Below are 20,618 nucleotides of genomic sequence, written 5' to 3' on the forward strand. Positions count from 1 at the left end.
GACGGGAGGCATGCTCTCAGATGACAGTTGCCATCATGCATTATTTTCGTGACCCTAGTAACTTGAAACGAGTGCGCGGGCCGGATGAAAAACCTTAGCGGGCCGGATCCGGCCCGCGGGCCGTAGTTTGGAGACCCCTGCTCTAGGTGGAGCTCACAAGTCAGTCAGAAGGTGCTTCGTCCCTCCTTTTTTAATTGTAAACGACCGGTGTCCCAAAACCCACCGTCAAACGCGTATTTAGGCGACGAAGTGTAGAATGTAGCTGTAGATATGTAACATTGAATAAAAAGTCTTTACCCAATTCAATTTTCGTAGGTTTCTTTCTGACTCGGAATTAATTTTTAATGTGGTTATTTTTATGTTTTACCAACATATGTAGGTTCTGTTTAATGGCAATTTTATGTAATGAACTGTTTTGTTATAACAGATTGAACGAGAGGTTGTATTATTTTCACAACGACATTTAATTTAAGTCTATTTTACGCTCAGTCATTCGCACAATTTGACGCATCATGATGACAGTTCCCATATTCAAGAGTTCAAGTAAGAGTTAGTCCAAAAATGGTGTGTTTCACCTAGCGAGGTAAACTCCTCTATGCTTGGCGGAGAGAACCTCAAGCCATGAACTACCAAACAGCACAAATACTTCCATTCAGCAAGGCTTTAATAAACTCCACTAATGCTCTATATAGGTCGGGTTGCGGGGAATCTATGTATCATGAAAGCTGAGAGATGCGTCAAAACAAAATATTTTTCGGTCTTAAAATAATCACGTTTTTCATCGGGACAGACTTTTTTCAGTCCCAAAAAAACTAAACTTGGGTTTAAACTACTGAGGGCTCTCGAAACTCCAGTTACTTGAAATTGACCTGTTTATAGCACATGGATATGAACTTCATTTTAGTTGTTTTGAGACAAGTAAAACCTAACTCTTCCAAATTTTGAAAAATTACGGCCGGCCTGCTGTACATCAACATTCCTCTGCCAAAGCCATCACGAGGTAATTTCCCCAAAAATAGGTTCGTAGCCATATTTTTATATCCGTTTATATAATAAAAATCAAAGCAAAACAATTGTTGCATCATATAAATTAAAAGAAAATATTAATTCCAAATTTGACTATGCTTTAGTCGTTTTGCAGATCAGTTTCATTCAAGAAAATGCAATTACGACATTAACAGCACACAAGCTTCCACGCATCTACGTATCATCCACTAAACTTGGATTCGTAGAGAAGAGAATCATCTTTTAATGCAGAGGAGTCGGAATGCCGCGGCTTCCGGGAGAATTAACTGCGTTTTTTCATTTGTTAGTATATAAAGGCCGCAATTAAAGCTAAATTCCATCAATTTCACGAGAATGACGAAAAGTTTGGCTCACGAAACTCCCAAAAGCATTATAATTCATAGCAAGAACAATGGATCGCCAACATTATGAAACATTAATTGGCTCTTTAATGTCGGAGTAATGGATTTCTTATATTTGAAAATAATAGTATTTGGCTTTCCAATGCTATTAGATGTTGCTATTGAAAACGATGCAGTTTTTAACAGGGTTTGCGAGAATAGATTGCTTTATTATTCATTCCAGATGAATATCTCTGTATTTACCATTCAGAATTTGACTGCAAATCACATTTACTCGCACACTTAGTCCCAACTAAAATAATATTGCAGAAGAGGGATATTTAGTGCACCTCTAGATGTGTTTTGACTCGCAGTGCATTTCAATTGGTTGAGAAAAGTCGCCACTCGCGTCGACGACGGACAAGTTATTCGAATATCTGGAGGAGCTATTATTACGTCTCTTAACCAAAATTAAATTTGAGATCAAGTAAGATTCATGTCCGTTCAATAGTATTCCTAACGAGAGTAAATGTCATGCAGTAAATACGAGGCGCGTTTTTTCAGTAGGTACCGCTTTAAAATATAAAATAAACTGTAACGAATTTAAAATTTTGTTTCTTTCATCGTCATCACGGCGCTGACCTCTTAGATGTTTCTAGAGACAAAAAAGATAAGTGGTAGTCACTTGGCAATTTTCTACGACGACGGTATTCAATGGCTTGTTGTTCCAAACGAAAAGTGCCTTCATAGTGACGAAAATCATGTGGAAACGTATTTAAAAGTGTGGGCTTTTATCTAAAACGCTTCAAAACGGTACTTGACATAAAATATGCGCCTCGTACTAAGAATTATTGGGTCGCTCTTTCCGCTGTTCTTTAATAAACTGCACGGGAAGGGGCAGCGTAAATGAAGCTTCTATGTAGGGAGCGGACAGGTGCCTCCTCTCATGAAGGGCCAACAGTTCGGATTTCGGGCGACCACCGCTCTCTCCTCTAAATCATGTCTTAATCGCTCCGATTCCCCACGCAGAAGCGTGCGTTGCTATTGTACTCTGCGACGACTAAACACACGAAACACGCCAGGTCACACACGAAACGCACGAAACACGCCCACGGCTGTAGTGTGTCTAGTCCGCATTCCCACAATTCGGGAGAGCATTTGTTTGGCGTTTGACGGCGCAGACGAGGAAGAGCGGCAATGTGAATTGAATGCAAGCGAGTGGGTGCGCGGAAGGAGACGACGCCGCATCCGACCGAGCGAGAATGTTACGGCTGCCACGGTTGCTCGCTGCACTCACACCCCGCGGTCAGCATCAAGGGTTCCCTTACTTCCGGTCGGCCATTGGAATCTCCTCATAAGGAAAATTCTTTGCCCAAACCTCAGAATAAATATACTCTAAACTCAAGCGGGACGCGCACGGTATATATTAGCTTTGCAAAATTTTCGAAGTTAATTAGTGGTTGTTAAAGATAAGGTGAAAGAGTACGCGTTATGCAAATTAATTCAATGATGAGTGCTTCATTTAAAATATTTTTCAGAATTCAAATATCAACGCAGTGATTATATTGTTTACAAATTTCAATCGAATCGGAATATGAATTTCAGTAGCCAATTTCAGCATTATTTGATTCTAAAATTCTTTGTTAGAACACCTGTTCTAACGGTAAATAATTCCATATTTCTGATACTATCCATTTAGGATGGGTACCTATGAATTACGGGAAGGAATTGATACAGTGTTATATCTTCTCTGTTGATCGACCGAAACTATCTCATTTTGCCGCATTCAGAACTACTAATGAATTTTTAAGTTAAAAAATGCCTTTCATGGATGGCATTTGAAATTCTCAAAATATAAAAATGTGTTGATTTCGCATTTCCATAAATATTTCCGTTAAATTAACGCAGCAAGGTCACTTTTAAGTATCATGGTGGCTGGGAATTTCCCCTTCTCGCCTGCCCTCGTCTACTCTACCTTAAAAGGGAAATATTTTGGATGTCATTGATAGCTTAAACCATTGTCATTTCTTTGCCAATTGCTCAACTTATCCGTGCCGTGAGAGCGTCAATGGGGATAAAGAATAAATTAAATTTGCGATTAATACCCTCAATGCCACTAAAATTACGGACATTCTTTTTCTTAATCAAAATGAATTGGTTCTCTTCCTTCCTAAAGAGTGTCTTCCAGTGTTTAACCTATTGGTCTCGCCGCCTAATCACAGAGCGATATCTCCCCACCCGAGTCTACAATAACACGGAGGATTCACCGTTTCTATCACTAAAAAAGACCATTCTCCAAATCCTTTCCAAAAAAATATTTGTAACCTCTTCTTGAGAGCTCTTGAGTTAGTAAACGTAGTGATTTGTTGACAGTGACCGTCAACCGAAGCTAAACATAAAATAGTCTTCATTAACGTATCCTCCTCAGTCCCGGGACATATCTACAATTATTTTAATCTGAATTTATGTTTTCTAGTTAATTAGATGATACCAAACAACATAAGCGATTTCTATGAAAGATTCTGTCATCCGTCAGGACGCACTGAACTAGATGCATTAAAACATTTCACTTGGCCAAGTGGTGAAAAAAACTCAAACGTGGATGCATTGTTTACAATACGCCAGGGCCGAGGAGGATATACTCATAAATGATGTATGCAATACTACTCACCCTTGCCGCTGCGTGAAGATTTCCTTCGCTGCAAGCGACTCCTGTTCACATCACCTGACCTGTTGACCCACACACACGGATCCTCGCCACTTCCACATTCAATACTCCTCTTGGTCTATATAAACGTTCCAAACCGCGAAGGCCCCCACAGGTACACGCGCGTGTTTCACCAGTCACTTCTCCACCCACCCTGGCCTGCCAGCCATACCCTGTCGTCTTCCCTCCCTCGCGAGGTCCTCCCACCGTGAAACTCAGCGGCAGACTGCGAAAATGCCCGTTCTGTGGAGAGATAGACAGGGAACTTGAATTTCGCTCACTGTCAAATGCGATGCTCTTTCTCCCGCACCACAAGCGCGATTGTTTACCACATGGAAAATACAATGGCACTCTTTGCATGATCATAATTGCGGCCATGAAAGTTGACAGAGGACGACAAACAAATCATTATATTGCGAGCCTAAAACAGAGGGACCACATAGGGAAGGTCCCAAACTATTCGGCAAAAGGTTGATTCATGCGTAAACGTGAATGAGACGAGCTTTGTAGATTTCCGTACTGCTTCATGCGCAGAGTGAAGAAAAATTATGTCATGACATTTTAACACTGGATAGCAGTAGCAGGTAGGAAACAAAATTACTACAAACACGCGCCATTTATTAACTACCGAAGTTTTGCACCAAGCGCTCCGATTGGCCGCGAGTTTGCCCTGTTTCAAGATGCTCTCGTTAGCTCATGACTTCGAATGCTTTGCCTTCCATGGATCACGATGCATTAGAGGCATCCGGCAACAGGGTAAACTTTAGGCCAAAGTTTCTTTTGCTACAGATGGTGAGTTTTTGACCAAAATATCATTCGTTATTTTAATTCCTGGAGGTATCACACTGTCTAGGGTTAAAATTTCGTGACACAATTTGTCTTCATCCTGAATATATTCCCCGATCAATATCGAGGAGTAAACGTCATCCTCAAGGAGAGCGGGGGAGCCAAAGTGCTGATTTATTAAATTTCTAGCTTCTAAATCGGGCCTAAATAAAAATGCCCTGCACGTCGATCTGCGCAATTAATTGTCTTACAATTTAAAATTTCATGTTTTCCCGGCGCATAGATCGAAGAAAAAATTCTCGGGATTCCCACCGGGTGTGGCACTGGGTTAATTCTCCCAACGTTTCAATGGCTATGTCTGCCATCGTCTTCGGGGGTTAACTTGTAATGGTACTTTTTACGGTACTTATTTATTTATTGATATCCCTGGTTGCCGTTATCGCTACATCCGCACTCAACAATAACGGCAACCAGGGATATCAATAAATAAATAAGTACCGTAAAAAGTACCATTACAAGTTAACCCCCGAAGACGATGGCAGACATAGCCATTGAAACGTTGGGAGAATTAATCCAATACCACACCCGGTGGGAATCCCGAGAAATGTTTCTTCAACTTCCAATTTATTTGGAAATTAGACTTTTAACCCGTGGAGTCAGTTCGGAAGTTAAGAATAGGATTGATTATATCATCACGAATACATATTTCGGTAAACATTCCTATTCACAGCTCTTATCTCCGGGAAATCCGTATCGCTCTGCTCGCAAGCGATACCAGTGGCGCCTTTTGCAAACCTATTTGAAATCGTGGTGTGTGACAGCACATATTGTCGTCCTTCCTCGGAAGAATCCTCCATAACCATATTCGCGGCCCGAGCATTCCACAGCGAGCAAATAACTGAAGTTCAGTAAGCATCTCTGCGGAATGACGGGGATCCACCGCGTAAAATAGTTTCAAATGTTGAGGGAAGCATTGATAAGATGTTTTCACCCGCGGAGCGGCGGTACATTGCACTGGGCTGTGGGATGTGGGGGTCTTCCAGATTGAATAGCACACCATACTATAGGAAATAATACACAACATTTTGCTACATAACTTAATTACATTTTAGAAGTGCATTGTTAAATTAATATTTTTCTACAGAAAAAATGCAACTCTCTCATTTTGTGCCCAGACTGAAAGCTAAATATCATAAAAGGTGAAACGAGTGTGCTAGGCGAATCCTGGATCTTTTTTTCCTTCTCATATTAACAACAGCTACGCCACTGCTGTCGAACCAAGTTGAAAAACCCTCGCACACCCCCCTACCTCGACGAAGAATGCGGCAACAGAGGCCTGCAACAGTCTATCTGATTGAGAGACTGGGCCACCCGATTAAAACGTCTAAAAAAATGTTACTGACCATTTTTATGTGTTTTAACGTGTAGTTATTTTTTAAAAAATATATGGTAATATTTGAATTTCACATGAATAATGATTATATTTCACTCTAAAGGCCGTTTGACACGGGGAACGTACTTGTGCAATCTAACGTGTGTACTAAGGGGCAGTCAAAATTGCGTCGCGTAAAGCGGTAAATTGATAGAACAATGCGTGCACGAGAGATGGAAAAATAGCCCCTGTTCTAATTTCGTTCATACATTCGCGCAATTCCGCTTCATTTTAGAAATTAATGCAGCTCTAACCTGCGCAATTCCGTGCCCCGTGTAAAACGGCCTTAAGAGGGTGCTTACAAAAACTTAATCATCTTTTATTGTAAAATTTATATAATTACATTAGAGGTTTTTAGCCACTTAGTTATAGAGCGTTCCACATTTAGTTGACAGTATGGGCTCTTATCGAGAATCGTTTCCCATGTTAATCTCCGTAAGGCCAGGAGCCCGGTGTTGTCAATAACAACACAAAAATTAATGTTACGTTATGCACTGATTAAAAATTGCATTCTAATGTAGAAATAGATGCTGAATTCATTGGTGCCAATAGTTTTCCGATAAAAATTACATAAAAAGCTATAAAAAACATTTCCTTAAATTTCCGTCAGGAACGTGTATTTTTTTACTTTATCTTCTTCTCGCAATTTCTGCCTGACCGTTGTCTGTATTCAATTGAATCTTCTGCACAAAATTCTTCACACTATTCTCTCATAGAAAGTTTTCATCAATTGTACAAATATTGAGTTAAATGTTGTTATGCCGACGTAACACTCATTAGGACAAGAAAATTTTGATTTGTGCAAGGTAAAAAGTAGTCGCTTACTAACTTATGATTCTTACGTCGTAGGTCCCCATACTCTGCGTAACAAATGGGGACAAAACTGCAAAGTTATTTTTGGTGAAAAAATAAATAACTTACATCAATTCTGAAGCGAGTTACAAGGTTTTGATCTTAAGAAAAAATATTACGGCGCCGCTGGGCCGGGCTTCTTGCTTAATCTTGCGCGTAGAGGGAAAATTCTCGGGAGGAAAAGGAGTTTTTTTGTCAATGCATTCTATGAAATGTATAAATCTATTCGTTTGATATCCTAAACAGAGAATACTAATACGTCGTAACAGCAGTGTTTTAATCTCAATGGATTGATACACGAAAGTAAGCAAGCGGCTTGGAAATAAGATGCTTTCGCCTTGGGTGTTTCGGTCCCACCGCGGAAACCAAGAAAGAGAATATCTCATAATCTGTGCGAAACACTACCCCATCCAGTGCACGCCTTTTACAAAAAGGGGCTTGGGTTTTTCCTGAAGTTCCTTTCATACGGTTTCATAAAACGTCTGCACCAGAAGCGACCCAATCCGAAGGGGCCGTGGGAAGAATTTACGAAGGCGTTCAGTTTGTCATTGCATTTTTTGGAGTGAACAAGCGTTGTGTAGCCTGCTGAATTTGAGAATTGTGAAGTGTTTTTTACACTTATCTCTGCTGTAACACGCCCAACCAATATGTCCGATACAAAGAAGAGGAGAAAAGGTGAGAAGCTCATAAGCCGCGAAAGACGGTGCTCAAAGTCTTCTCGTACTTCAGAAAATCACTCAGCATTAGTGAGGCCTGCCGAGAAGCTAGGAAGGCTACTGGGTGCTCGAAGTCCACTGTTTACAAAGTGAGAAAGGACCCGTGGACGTACCCAGTATCAAAACTATGGGGGGGGAGGGGAAGTCATGGTTGTTCAAGTTGTAGGTAAGATTTAAGCATGGAAAAGGTGAATGAAATTAACATTTTAAGGAAACTGTAACAATCTTTATTAATTTTTAAAATTATTAGCTTGAAAAAATATTATTTTCCAAAAAGACATTTTTGATTTTTGCTTCTAAGGTGGGGCAGCTGTATGCCCTCGCTGGGTATGCCCATAGTTTTGGGGTGTAGAAACAGAGGTTTCCTTCCCTCTCCATTGGACTAAGAATGAAAAAAATACATCATTGTGACTACTGGGGTTTTACACAAAATTTCAATTATATTCAAAGAGAAGGTACTCATTCAAGATGCCGATGTGAATCTTCATTAACCCTCGAGAGAGGGATCTACAGGAGCAGCTGTTTGACTAGCCTTAATTAATGGCATACTTTTATGAGTTTTCTTAAAAATAAATTCTTTTTTCATGATAACCATTTCATGGTTCCTCATGGTAAATGGTTTTCTCTCATTTTTACATTTTACCTGAGCATAAAAAATTAAATGGTAAATGCCATCTATTTTAAACAGTCAATAGCATTTTAAACCTGCAGATGAATTACAGAAATAATTTTTTACCTCAATTCACGGATAGTATTACTTGGAATTTAGATTTGATGACATTATTTAGGATAAAAAAACCTAGGATTTGAGAAATATTATTTATTTTCCATCACTTTGGCTAGGGTAGCCTATTTTATCTCAATTTCTATTTTTCTATTTCCCAAAGCTAGTACACTATTTTTCAGTTCATTATATTACGCTTATGCTTTCCATGCTTTCTTCTCCTCATTGCATGTATTAGCATCTGTTCTTTTGTTTCATATTATATTTAAATGAGTTTCTACGAGATGAGATTCCTCCAACTCTGAGAAATTATTCGCTTTTGCTTTTTTTTAAACTTGAAAGTTGCGGTTTTCACGTAGGTAATAACAAATGCCGTTGTAATGCGCTGTAGACAGCCAATAGGAAAGCTACTTACAAATCTATGAGAATAATAATGCTACGCGATTGCCGATCAAGTGATTTTGATTGTTGATCAAGGATCAGATTGGTGAAACGGATGCGAGATTTGATCTCGGATCAGGGAATTGATGCCGATCAACTGATCGCCGATCAAAGAGAGGTTGGTGAAATCGGCCCTTAAAGTTGCTAGGGAATTTATTTATTTAAAGTCAACACTTTGAATATTTTTCTACATTTTCTTCTTGAACATCCAGCTTATCTTTACCAATATTATTACTCATAAGACAAAAGGTTAGTCCTGAAGAAAAGGTCATTATCATTAGTCAACAATCCTATACTGATTCCCATAATAATTTGTTTCCGGGTTAATTCCGCGTTAACTTGGAACCAATCATTAACCCGGAAACCAATCATCAATTTAATCACCGCTGAAGCCTCCATAATAATCCTAAGATTTCTTTGGCGCAGCTCTTCATTCCTCTGTCCTATCCTGTCCTGGCTTTTTCATACCCACGTATTTCTTCTCTTTTACATCCTTGATAACCCTTTGTCCTATGTAACTCGTTTGGGGCCGTCCCTTGCCCTTCTTCTCTTCCTCCTTCTACGATTTGTTTCATTGTCTCCCATGACGATGTGGCCAACCTAGTTTTCCCGTCCTCTGCGTAAGGTTTTTAGGAGGCTTCTCTTTTCTCCCACTCTTCTTAGCACTTCCTCGTTACCTACACGGTCGATCCATTTTATCTTCATCATTCTTCGGTAGCACCACATTTCGAATGCTTCCACTCTTGACCTCTCTGCAGCTGCCAACGTCCAAGCGTCACTTCCATAGAGAAACATTCCCTATATGTAGCATCTGATGAATTGATCCCTTACTTCTATGCTTGTATTCTCAGCTGTAAGAAGATTATTCTTAGTAGAAAGCTCTCTTCGTCTACGCTACTATACTATTTCTTTCTTGCTTCGTTCATCGTTGGTAACTCAGCTTCCCAGGTTAGAAAACTCTTTTTCGTCTCCCAGCTTATACCTCCATAGGTCAATATTTGTCTTAGCCTCCTCGCTTTTACTGCACAATAATACCGTAGTCTTCTATTTATTGATATTCAGCTTATATCTGGCCATTATCCTTTCCATATTTGTCAAAGTATTCTTCAAATCCTTTTCTGTCTCGGCTATGAGTGCTATGTCGTCAGCAAATCGCAACGTGCTAATTTTTCCTCCGTGGATATTGACACCCAAAGCATTCTCTTTGATTCCATTGATACCTTACTCGATGTGAGCTCTAAAAATTATTGGGGAAATTGCACACCCTTGTCTCACCACTTTGCCTTTTCTTGTTTCCGCACAGATGGGTCCACATTTTAGTAATATTTGGCATAATGCTACTCAGAGACCGAAAACAAGGAAACTGATCCTTCTAGACGTAAAACGTAAACAAAGCCAAACATCTATATGATTTTAGAAAAAAAGGTTTATTAATCTATACATCTAGGTTTCTATTTTTAACTATCTTTGAAAACGCCCCTCTCTGGTGCAAGCCATGTTACAGTTGAAACACTTTTAGAACACTAAAAAAACACGTCTATTTCGTGGAATTTGTAAAATAATTGCTAATTTACCAGAAGGTATCACGCAAGCCAGTTGGTATATGAGCATGTACATTGTACAAGTAGGGTAGAATGCCCTATTGTTGGCACCCCCCCAGTTGTTGGCACTCTGTAATTAACTGTGTGATATTAAGAGACAGAGATGCATTGCATTTTTGATGTTTCTGTATTTAGAAGCAAAGGAGTTTTACTTAATATATATCAGCAGTTCCATCCACCTTACACCATTTGAGAAGTGACTGCGGACCATATAACCAAGTGCTGCATTTTCTTTGGAGAAATTGGAGATTTCCTTAGCGGAATTTTAAGAATATAACTTCATCTGGATGCGTTTTTTATTAATATCAACCCATTGAATAGTATGAAACTTAGATATTTGTAATGATAGTAATACCTCAATGAGGTTGTTTTTTACTTAGAGCCTGTTATCGAAATTAAAATTGATTTTTATGGGGTGCCAATCACTGGTATGTAAATATTGTTAATTTCCAGTGATTGGCATTGGGTGCCAAGTATTGGAAATTTCATCAACTACAGCTATATATTTATTTTGTACGCCAAATGCATTGTACTGCTAGTATAAATGCGTATTTTATATTTTGGCTCATAGAAATGAGTGCAACCAGTACTTGGCATGGGTGCCAATAATTGGATATAGTCAAACTAATAATTTCAAATAATTCCAAGCAAAACAATTGATAAGTGATAATGTCAAAGAATTCGAGCAAAATAATCGCGGAAATCCTTTTAAGGGCAATACTCCCGAGAATAAGTGGTTTTTACGCAGATATCCTGAAATTTCTTACCGTTCATTTGAAGGAGTAATTGATGCAAGTGCATGCGTGAGCGATATCCTCTATATGTCAGAGGCTGGTTTAAACCTGTGGAGGACATTCTTAAACAACAAAACAAGTTTGTGATACCCTCTCTGATCTGAATAGCTTGTTAATTGGCGACTAAACTAATTTCATGTGATGCCCTGAAAAGAACTTACTCAAGTAAAAATTTCTCCTTTGAAACAGAGCTGATTCTGGTCTGAAACTCCACTGAATGCGCTCAAACTGCCTTGAAACAACCTTGTCACTGCACTGCACTGCCCTGTCCTCAACAAGAAAAAGAGCACTCAACTGAAACTCTGATGCCATTCTCCCTTGCAAGTCCATTGAATTTGAACTGCTTCTCCCTTGTTGCATATGTGCCCCACTGATACTGAACTGGACAATAGGCTCAGGCCAGGCCGAATTTATGACACCACTGCGTCTCTCTTGCCGCATGTATTTACTGCCTTGCCACAGAGCTGCGGCAGCATTGGGTATCCCCTCTCCCTCATGGATTTGAACTGCTTCTCCCTTGCTGCACATGAGCTCTACTGGCACTGAGCTGGACAGTAGGCTCAAAGGCCAGGCCAACTTAATAACTCCACTGAATCTCTCTTGCCGAATGTCTTAACTGCCCTGCCACAGAGCTGCTGCAGCATTTGGGTATCCCCTCTCCCTCATGTATTTGAACTGCTTCTCCCTTGCTGCGCGTGTGCTACCCACCGTAAGATTTGCCAACATACGGAACCCTTCTACCGGACATATACGCGACCCCTGTTTCCAGCGGCAATGTATTTTTTAAATTTAGCTTTTGGTAGAGATGGGCAAAAATAATCGATTATACGTAATAATCGATTATTTTCTTTCGATTATTGCGATTATTGAATCGATTATGGACATCCGATTATTTTGCATAATCGATTATTTGAATATAATCGGCGGGAACAAGAAGCGTGCTCACTTGCGAGAAACGAGAGCGAGCATATACTTTTCATGACAATCTATCCTTATATCGTAATTGGTGATTGAAAATTTTGAAAAAAATCATAAGCAATGAAACAAATTCTAAATTTTTGATGGGAGAAAATATCTATTGTTGAAGGAAGAAATCATGAAAAATTAGCGAAAAAAATTATGGCCGCGTTGAGTAACTACATGATCATATGGAATATAGGGCCTAATTGGTCAAGGACGAACAATTTCTTTTCACCGCCAATAAGTAATAAAGCTAATTGGGCAACTCTTACCTAATAATCAATCGTAAATAAATGTATAACACCTCGTAAGTGGAAGAGCCCAGACACCTCATCTGAAGCCGATTCACCCATAAGTCACTAAAATCCTTTGTTCGGTGTAAGCTCAGAAACGAAAGTGATATGGCACCAGTAAAGAGTCACTTGTGGAAGTACTTCCACAAAAATTTGAGTGAGGGTAAAGAAAAACAATCTCCTAGTCATGTACTAATGGCATGAAAAACCTATTGACGATATCACTGTCAAGAACAAGACAAAAACTTAGCTACTTTATTACTACCACCAATGCCTTCTTAAGCTTAAGAAGTTCTTCAGCTTAATGCCTTCGTAAGCTTAAGAAGGCATTGCTACCACTCATCATCCGGATCTAAGATTGTCAGGGATAAAATAACTTAATATTACATGTTCAAAAACGAACTAAATTATTTGACACGCATCATGACACCCACCTTCAAAATACCACCATTACAGCATCCGCACAATCTCAAAATACGACAATAAAACCGATTCTTTGCATTTTATTTTTCACTCAATACAAATGAGACGGTGCGCACCGATATCTTTAGGACTTTAGCGTTCCTACGAGACGATTATTCTACCACGCCACAAAAAGAATCGCTTCACACTCAAATAATCGGTAGCGCACGGTAGCGATTCAGGACAGAATAACAATATTCCTAGCTTACGCAGAGAATCGGTGAATAATCGAAAGCCAGCGCACGATTCTTGAGACGATTATGCACCGATTATCATCATACGATTATGGGGCGATTCTTTGGGCAAAATAATCGTGTGCTGAAGGTTAAGCGCTCCTGATTCTTTTGTCCATTATCGTCAACAATGACGCTGCGATTCTGTGGGTGAGGAGAACCCACCCACCCGCAGAATCGCAGCGTTATTGTTGACGATAATGGACAAAAGAATCGGGAGCGCTTAACCTTCAGCACACGATTATTTTGCCCAAAGAATCGCCCCATATGATGATGTATCATGATAATCGGTGCATAATCGTCTCAAGAATCGTGCGCTGGCCATGTATTCGATTATTCACCGATTCTCTGCGTAATCGATTATTTCTGCCCGACTTTTTCCCTGAATCGATTATGCTTGAATTTTATCAGAGAGCTCTATGAATTTTATCATATGATACGATTAATCGATTACGGAAAGTTTTTCCCCATCACTAGCTTTTGGCAACACGTATACCTTTTCCCGCGCGTCAAGCTGTCGGTTGCCGTTATTTCTCTCATGTTGCTAGGAGCGAGGTGAGCGTGGGTTTTAGCATGAAAAGATTGATGGCATACATATTTTCCCGGTACTTCGACGTTTGTTAACGGCAAGAATTAATCGAAATTAAGGTGAAGGGGAGAACAAGTCGGTGGTGGTGACTGCAGTCATTATTGGAGGTAAGCGTTTTAACCTCTCTGATGGCATGTTTATTCCTTCCATGTTTAGCCATGAGAACGTTGATTTTGAATTCGTGTTTTAATCCAGGCACGTTTAAGGATTTCAAGCTCCTTTTTCGGGGGTCATGCAGCCAATAACAAATTCTTCTTTCAACGCGTTGGCGACTGCCGTCCACTTTTCCTGCCTCATGGGCACCCCGGACGAGGAGGATAATACACCGACCGGTCATCAATGCCGCGCCGTCCGTTAGTCATCCTGCGGAGGACCGGACTCAGTCAAGGTGATAGAAAGTAAGGTGGTCTCACTTCGCTGTTTACGTTTCGGCGGTGACGTCACGGCCGACACCTCGCTCAGCCGCCTGGCAGGATTAACATGCTATGCCCGGGTTTTCCTGTCATATTTATTCACATTCTCGCCTTTGGGCTAGATATGTCGATGAAACGGCTGTGGGGTGGTGGAATTTATATGTATGACATTTGAATGCGTTCAATAGAATAGTTTGTCATGAACGAAAGGTATTTTTTTAAAGTGAATAAATAAAGGACGACGCCGAACGGCTGCTATTTTTGATTTTACGAACAGAATTGCCTTGGCCGAACTGAAAAAGCGGAATTTCCGAAGAACAACTGAAAATGCCATTTTGAAAAGTAATCCTAGAAACTCGTGAAGATAAAATTTCGTAACTACTAAGAGTTGTTTCTAAAAACTAGCATTTGTTGAGTCCAACTCTTCCCCTCTCGCCTACCAGAGTGAATTCTTATATACTGTCTTCAATTTTCTGCACCATTGTCGTTAACTATAACCATCTAGCCATAATACCATGTAGAACTTTAACGCAATTAACACTGTAAAGAGTAAAATTTGTGTTTATATGCATTTGTGCAAACGGTGATTATTTCTTTTAGGAGTCATTTGAATCACCAATAGTAGTTCCTAAGGAAAAGGTAATGAAGGGAAAACTATAAGCGTGCTTCAGTCAAGTTTTTACAGGACGTTTTTCCGTACATATTTGAATAGTTAACAGTGTAAATCTTTTCTAGAAGTACTAATATTACCTTCATGGCTCTGAAGTAGCAATGCTTAATATGGAATAATTTGAACTTGGTAAAGTATTAGCTGAGGAACAAGATCGAAGAGTTTCCACACACAACCCAGACGGCACAGGAAGTTTTCGTACCTAAATACGAGGGTGGACAATCAAGATACAAAAATCGCGCTTAGGAAGTTACTTAGAAGGTTTTGTTTCTTTATTTCCTTTAATGACGAAAAAAGATGCAAGAGGACTGGCAAATTCATATGCATCGATAAAATTGTATCTCATCGATAAAACTGTATTCGGTCTGGGACTATTTTCTTTCGCGGGTGGTGCCATCTGGTGCCATCGTGCCCTATCCTCCTAGAAAGATCACATGCGTTCACAAGCCGTTGGAGATCGCGTCGTTTACGTCACGTCTCACTACATTTCAGGGATTGTTGTGGTTAAGTTAGTGAAGAATAGAGTGTCTGGTAATGGTGAAGTTTCCCTTATTCTTTAATTTCATTCACTGGGCTTCAGAAACGTGTTTGTGAGATATTTTTGTTAGAAATGCCTTTCGTGTGTGTATTGTCGGGATGTAATGGAAACTCCGGGACATATGGTTCAAGTTTTTAGCTCTCCAAAAGATCCTGAGTTGAAGAAGAAGTGCATTTGGGCGATAAGAAGAAAACATTTCACCCCTACGAAAAACTGTGAGGTATGTACTCTTTCTCGCTGTAATTATTTGGATGTAATTTTAAGTCAGAAGTGGCTTCGGGATGTTGACGCATCAACATCCCGAACTATTCAGTACTAAAAATGGTGATTCAAAATATTGTAGCAGCAATTCTTTTGAAAATTCTTGCATTTTAGTTGTCTTTTTTGTATTAATTCATTCGGTAAACGTGTGGTTAAAGGAGAAACTAGGAATAAGCTGCCAAGTTTATAGGATCGAATATTGCTTCTTAGCTTGCCCTATGGTGTATTACACGTCGGCTTTCATCATTTCAAATTATCTTATGCTATAGTTTAAAACAATAAAAATATCAGTCATACAAATATTTACTATATTTACGAGCCTAGTAATTTGATTTCTCATGCAGAAATACCAAAAATTGGAAATGATTTGACCTAATAAGTTACATGGTATTTTATTATTTATTAATTTTAGGTGTGTGAGCTTCACATTGCACCATTGTGATATCAGAAAGTAATCTGTGGCCTTGGACGAGAAGACGAGGAGAAAATTCTTGCTGAATGGAAGGTGCCCAGATTGGAGGAAGGTACCATTGCTTCACTGTTACCTGTCGCCAAGAAGACAGACATTGTGGCAGAAGTGACATATTTGTGGATGTGGATTTGATTTGTGCAAGTTGGTGCAGTGATAGTGGACGTTCATCGGAGAAAGTATTGACGATAGTTTGTATGTATCGACCAGTCCTCTTTTAAATAATTTTCTATTCGAAAGAGAATAAGAGTAATTGTTTCGCTAAATTAGATGTGGGATAGAAGAGAAAATTGGAAATATTATTGTGGTTGACAATAGAAAATACATAATATATGTATTGTATTTCTGTGGGTTTTTTCTTTCCTGCCTCTTTAAAATTTCTTGCGGTGGTGACTTCATGCAAAGTAAGTATAAAATCGGAGGTGTGATCTAAGAGATAACATGTTTTATTTTACAAGTGTTTATGCTGGTGATTTGGCAGGACTTTAATTCATATTTTTAATAGGTTGATACATTTACTGCAGTTACCTAGGGACTTTTACTCATACCAAATAATTTTTCAAATACTTTAGCGCCTGATATGGGTAAGTTTTAGTAGCTGAGACTGAACTATACGTTAATTTTTGCTTGCATTTTGATGAATTCGATCATACTAATAGCAGATGTGTCAGCAATCCTGTTTCATCGGCAATTTTTATTTAAAAATCTTATTTCGTCAGGCTTTAGGGTAAGCTTTTTAATGCTCGTGGGCTATGTGATGTCTTATTTTGTGTCAAAATTAATAAGAATTTACTCTCATTAACATCTCAAGGTTTCCAAGTAAGTACGAGCCACTTAACAATGCTGGATGCTGGTGGTGCGTGAATTAGCCGTGAGAATCTCATTTTTCGCAGAGTTATTTAAGTGGCCGAGTAAGTTTTGTAAGTTCTCAATGGGTAAATAATACTATATCATGAATTCTAATTACCATGAAAAACTCACAACCGACAAAAACTTTGTCGGTCGTGAGTCTTTCATGGTAATTAGAATTCATGATATGGTGTTATTTACCTATTGAGAACTTACAATTCATTCGTATCAAGGTTCTCGCTACGGTCGGTAGTTATCGATTGTGTTGCGTTCGATACATTTTTCGATCGTGCGAGTTACGATATAACTAATTTCGACCTAATCGACTGAGATTAGCCTGAGTGCCGTGTTCCTGCGCGCTATGTATCCAATCGTACGTGCTTAGTAGCGGACATTCACATGCTGCGTACGCGCTTCGTCGACAGGCCGCGAATGGTATGTATCCATTGACGAAAAGCGACGGAGCGGCACAGTATCCCCTTAGTCAATGGGTACTATGTACATACGAATTAGATACGGAGGGTTCTGTGCCGTCTGGGAATTTTCAGGGAAACTTCCATTAAGATAGTACAATAAACATAATTCGAGGAATTTTGATACAAATGTGGTCAATTTGAAGGGTTAACCATCACTATATCATTACCCAAAATAAGACAGAAACAGGTATGCAAACAACAAGCTAATATGCACTATAAGTGCTTTTCAAGAGATTTGGAGCATGGATAAAAGCTGCATCAAATAAAATCACAGATGGAGGAATTAAAAAAGAAAACAATATACATATTTCAAACTTATGTAATATACATAAAACAGCAAATTTTACATTTATACAACATATGCAAAGTATGCAAATTAAAAATAAATCTCAAGTGTAAATGATGGAACATATCTATTGATATAGTTTCAAATTAGGAAAAGAATCATGAATACGGGATTAAAGCCACCACAAATCTTCCATTGTTACTGGAATAGCTGAACCTGTAATTAAAAATGTGTATAAATTGGTGAGCTGCACTAGAGGAACTAAAAAATGAACTATTCAACAATTTCAATGAATAGCACCAGAGTACACCAAATTTTCAGTCTCATCAAACGTTGTAAAACCTCTTGATTTGTATCAAACATGCTATTACTCGAGTGTCTATTTCATCATTCACAGTCTGTGCTACAGGAAAACTAAGGTTGGGCAATATCAATTTGCAGAAAACATTCTGCCAGTCTAATCTAATGCGAAGATGGTGATCTTTCTGCCAACAGAGTCTTTCCCTGGACTCTTCCCTTCTTCAGCTTAAGAGCTGAAAAGCATTTATGCAAGAAATCCATGATGAAGACATAGTGCATCAGGCATAGAAGAGCATCCAGCACAACTATTCAAGATAAATAGATTAACAATAGGAATAATGCCTCAAATAATATAATCACAACAACGCAACGATTTACATACCTATGGAAGGATATTTGAAGTCCGCTCTTCTTAGCTTTGTTAGAGCTATTACCACAAGTAGCCACCGTACAACGCATTCTTTATGATGCTTTTACCACGCAAAAAGAGTAGTAAATCGGCAGTATTAGTCGGGGAGCGCAATATTCGTTGCTGAAGAAACTGAATTCCCATGCGGTTCATCCGTCGAAAATGGCCGGTGTCTGCCGTGACGTCACAGGACTTCGGCAAGGGAACTGAGACCACCTCTCCTTTACCACCTTGGGACTCAGTGAGCTCGAGCGGGCTTTCGAAGAAATAAGGAATGCGAGTATGTTTCGCTATAGTGCAATGTATAATTACTGCTTATACTTATTAGTTACTGCTGAATGTTTTGGAATCTTACGTGGTTTTCGTTTGGAGCTCACACATAGCCTTAGTAACGAGTCATCGCTTCGTTTTTCATTTAACTATGATGAGAAGCGCATGCCTCCTCAGTGATAATTTAAGTTTTGCTTTCTATAATTTGAATGGTTCACATTAATGCACCATATAAATAATAAGCCAAGTAAAGGAGAGTTTTTCATGTGCAATTATATTGTTATCAATTGCTATAGAATGTTACTAAAATTGAATGTCAATGCAATTCTATTGAAATGTCAACTATTTATGTTAGGGGTTCCACTTACCCCGGTGTTCCTTACGCAGTTAACGGGTATACATAAATATTTATAAAAAAATAACCTGTTTGTTGAGCACAGAATAGATACTTGTTAGGAAGTTGAGCCTAGCATTTTGTTCGCCACGTTGATGCATGCACATAAATATGAATGCGTTAGAGTGGGAGTGCATAAATATGCTTGCAAGATGCCATGTGTAAATGTAATAAATAGGTAGATTTCCTGCAGGATAGGTTCATAGCAAATGATATAACCTTGTTTTTATTACTAATATTCTATATTTATTTGCAGGGACAATGGAGAGAGTCTGGAGTCAGGATGACAACCTGAAAAGGGATATACCAACTAGACTAAAGCAAGTTATCACAAAGGCATTTGCCACCAAAAGTTGTGACATGGTTAAATACCAAAGGAAGAAGCTACTGAAAAGTAGCAAATAATACTTCACATGTCTATCCAGACTGATGATGGATGCAAATGCTACCAGCTAAGATATTGATTGTTCATTCCCTGTCAGCCTTTGTAATACTCGCATACCATTCACATCAATCCCCTGATCGACCCCAAACACCACGAACTTTGAAAGAATTTGAACACAATTGTAATATTGGTTTGTATGAGACATTTGAAGTGGTATTTGTTAACCAATTCGGTCCAAATTTTGATATTTTGTTAATAGTTACTTGCTCTTTCATTTGCTTGAAGTATATGCTACCAACTATGGTTTACTGTGTGCAAAAATAAAAGCATTCAAAATTAAATTAAATACTTTACATAATTGGAGATAATTCTTTAGGGCTTGAAATGTTCCAAACATAGTGGCTTTTTGCACACATCATACTACCATGTGGATTCTCTTCTTATCTTTTTCTCCAAGCACACTACACGTTTTGCCATCCTTTTACCTTTACTTTTTTGGTATCTGTACACTCCAAGGAATGCCTGGTGTTCATTATTGTAACATATCCTTCTTGTCCTTCCATTTGCAGTAATGTTATTACTGCAATATGATATGGCTTCACCTTTTTGGAGTTTTAATTCGTCTCTATCTTTAGGCATATTTTTGCATTTAGATCACTAAGTACAGTACATTAGTTCCTAAGGTGTGTAACTTGTGAAACAAATCTGGCGAATTATACCAATTATCAACATACAATTAATATCCTTTGTTTAGAAGATTATACGCGGCCATCAAATCCAATACTACCTTTGTATTAACAGGAATATTGTTTACTTCATCATTTCCAACATACATTTTAAAGTTATGTGTATAACCATAGCTGGAATTGCATAATTTGTGCAGTTTTACCCCAAATCTTGCCCTTTTTAACCTTTTGTATTGTTAAAGAGTAGCAAGCCTGTCAACATATTTATGTTATACA

At 38.8% G+C, this 20,618-nt stretch overlaps 1 protein-coding gene and 1 long non-coding RNA gene across 2 annotated transcripts in view; one reads left to right on the top strand and one right to left on the bottom strand.

The window, feature by feature from the left end:
* LOC124170860 (A disintegrin and metalloproteinase with thrombospondin motifs 20-like) overlaps positions 1–4,290 on the bottom strand; it is a 243,360-nt gene extending 239,070 nt beyond the window's left edge. Inside the window, exon 1 of the mRNA XM_046549869.1 lies at positions 4,018–4,290. The gene's annotated coding sequence lies outside the window, so the exon portion shown is untranslated. The remainder of the gene's footprint in view (positions 1–4,017) is intronic.
* A 14,557-nt stretch (positions 4,291–18,847) lies between these two features.
* LOC124171028 lies at positions 18,848–19,835 on the top strand. Its single transcript, XR_006867628.1, has 2 exons — positions 18,848–18,887; positions 19,528–19,835. It is a non-coding gene; the product is annotated as an uncharacterized LOC124171028 (long non-coding RNA).
* Positions 19,836–20,618: the final 783 nt, after the last annotated feature.

Source organism: Ischnura elegans, chromosome X (assembly GCF_921293095.1).
Source record: "Ischnura elegans chromosome X, ioIscEleg1.1, whole genome shotgun sequence".
In the NCBI taxonomy this organism is placed as follows: Eukaryota; Metazoa; Arthropoda; class Insecta; order Odonata; family Coenagrionidae; genus Ischnura; species Ischnura elegans.